This window comes from Montipora foliosa, chromosome 1 (genome assembly GCF_036669935.1).
Source record: "Montipora foliosa isolate CH-2021 chromosome 1, ASM3666993v2, whole genome shotgun sequence".
Taxonomy (NCBI): Eukaryota; Metazoa; Cnidaria; class Anthozoa; order Scleractinia; family Acroporidae; genus Montipora; species Montipora foliosa.
In genome coordinates this window covers 30,023,107-30,025,606 of record NC_090869.1, presented here as the reverse complement: position 1 = coordinate 30,025,606, position 2,500 = coordinate 30,023,107, and the positions used below count along the sequence as shown (strand labels likewise).

General features: G+C 46.2%; 1 protein-coding gene across 3 annotated transcripts in view; it reads left to right on the top strand.

The window, feature by feature from the left end:
* The window catches only part of LOC137996172 (WD repeat-containing protein 88-like), a 79,481-nt gene that overhangs the window by 16,393 nt on the left and 60,588 nt on the right, over window positions 1-2,500 (top strand). For all 3 annotated transcript variants that reach the window (XM_068841614.1, XM_068841624.1, XM_068841620.1), the window contains one exon: window positions 1-2,500. This exon is cut by the window's left edge; it is cut by the window's right edge and continues 173 nt beyond it. The gene's annotated coding sequence lies outside the window, so the exon portion shown is untranslated.

The following is a 2,500-nucleotide window of genomic DNA, read 5'->3' as shown; positions in this document are numbered from 1 at the left end:
AGAGACCCAGCTGGATTAGTGGACACGGAGCATGTGCATGGAATCCTGCGCCCGCGGTTCTGGGCCACCCCACCTCATGACAACTAAGGACGACGCCAGTCTCGTGTTAGCCACCACCTACTTTGATGATCAGTGAGCGGAGGACTTGTTGCAGTTCACTCTCTGGAACGGGTCAGGGGCTTGTTTTTCAAAAAGCCCAAAAATATTTCGTGCCTAAAAAGGAAAACAAGTTGTATCAGGGGAATTTGTATTAGAGGTGAAGCCGCTGTTACATGTTGAAACTTTCGGCTGAAAGTTATGTGCAACGGCGCTGCAACTGAACAAGGTTCAACAGGCGTTGCACCGTGCAATATGAAGGTTGAAACTTGTTCGGGAATGTTGAAACTGGTTTCGAAATGTTGTTACCAGATTCGCTTAAAACAAGTCGATACTATTTCAATGGCCTTTGCGCGTAAATTGCGGTTTCTGATTGTCTTACGCGGCATATGATCGTCTTTTATGGCGTAGGATTATCCATGGTGGTAACAAACACTTTGAAGCAGACCGTTCCAACTGCTTTCTTCAGAGCAGGCTCTGCAGAAAAGACCCTCTTAACGCAACCCCAGCAGGATTATGGTGTCATCTCTGTTCAAGACCCTGTGCAAACATGACCGGGCTTGGTGCACACCTCCGCCTACGTCACCCGAGCTACGCGAACCACCAACCGTCTTCATCGCAAGCGATGTGACTTCCATGATGACGCGGCGTAGGATAGCGTAATAAGGCCGAGCGAGACCAGTTTCACGAAGTGGTGTTCAGGTGAAACTTGTTTTTATCACCACTGCGATCATTGCGACCTTTGCAGAAGTAGAAAGCGGTTCTACTCTTCCTGAAACATGTCTCGCAACGGAAGGTCAACAAAGTTTCATGACACCGACCATGTTACACGTTGCAACGCCTGCTGAAACTTGTTTCGCAGTGCCGTTGCACAAAAGCTTCAGCTAAAAGTTTCAACGTGTAAAAGCGCCGGCTTGAGTTCTTCTTATTTTGAAGAATTGACCTTTGAACAGGGTTCATCCTCCGAGACCCAGGAGCAGCTAGTCGGGACGATAGAATGTTCGTGTTGAAAGTTTGCTACAACAACGAGAAGAGCCCCTGGGCACTTTCTCTCACCGAACCAGTTCCAGAAGCTTTCGAATTCCCTGCTTCTGATTGGCCACTAAATAGTTTTTGTGGCCAATCAGCGAAGAGGAGCAGCCGGGTGGCTATGATCTTTTTGCACTCGAAGTAGTTCTCCTCATCGATCGCCATAGTTGCGTAGCGCGTTCAACGGGGAAAGTTTCAGAACAAAATGTTAACTAAGCCGGAAATATTACAAACTTTAGCATGGCTGCAACCAGCGAACAATCTCCGATAAATGTTTGCGACCTTCGAAAGATCCGCCGTAAACGTTTAAGGGAGAGTGTTTGTTGCTTGCAGCCGTGCTAAAACTTGTAATTTTTCCGGTTCCGTTAAACTTTCCTCGAGAAACTTTTGCCGTTGAACGCTCTAAGCAATTATGGCGATCGATGAGGAAAACTACTTTGCGTGCAAAAGGTTAGTCACCTGGCTGCTCCTCTTCGCTGATTGGCCGCAAAAAAAGTTTATTGGCCAATCAGAAGAAGGGAATTCGAACGCTTCTGGGACTGGTTCGGTAAGAGTAAGTGCCCAGGAGCTCTTCCCGTTCTTGTAATAAACTTTCACCACGAACATTCTATCGTCCCGACTAGCTGCTCCTGGGTCTCCGAGGATGGACAGGGTTCTAAGACCCAAAAAACTGCAGAATTTCGTGACTTGAAACGCTTTTCCTTTTGAAGAAAAAGAACGCCTCTACCCCCTACTTAGATTAATGCGGAAAACAATTCCCACGAAGAACATTCAACAGAACCAACTTAAATGCAACAGCCCTGCGTCCTATATATCGATCGAATGAAGTTAGAGATAGGCAAGATCTGCGCGCGTTTTATGTGCATGTATAGGCTGCGATGGGTATTTGTGATTTTCAGTTTATGAGGACCTGGCGTCATTCGCAATGCCATGGAAAATGTGCGCAGTGCACACACTCAAAGTTTTGGTTCTTGGTTGTAATTAATTTCTCTTTCCATCTGTAAATGTTTCAGTGTAAATACTTTGAAGTTAAACTGTTGAGCACTTTCGTTTTATGTCCTTTCATGTGTACTCTATCTATCTATCACGAATGCGTAGTAAGGGTGGGGCGTTGTCGACAGAGGGTCTCCCCACGGGCAATACTCGCCACTGGTCAGCGCTAGTTAAAGAAGCAGTAAAAAGCAATCCCAGCAAGACTTGGGGTCGCCTTGACACTACGGCTTCCGAATATATGTTTCAAACTAGAGGTTGCTGATAACAAGTCAAGTGCTGTGAGGGTACTCGTGAAGAGAAAGAGATGAAAGTAATTATGAACTTACGACTATGAGTGTATGAAGAAAGTTAACCCATTGACTCCCAGGGGTTCCCCATTGAC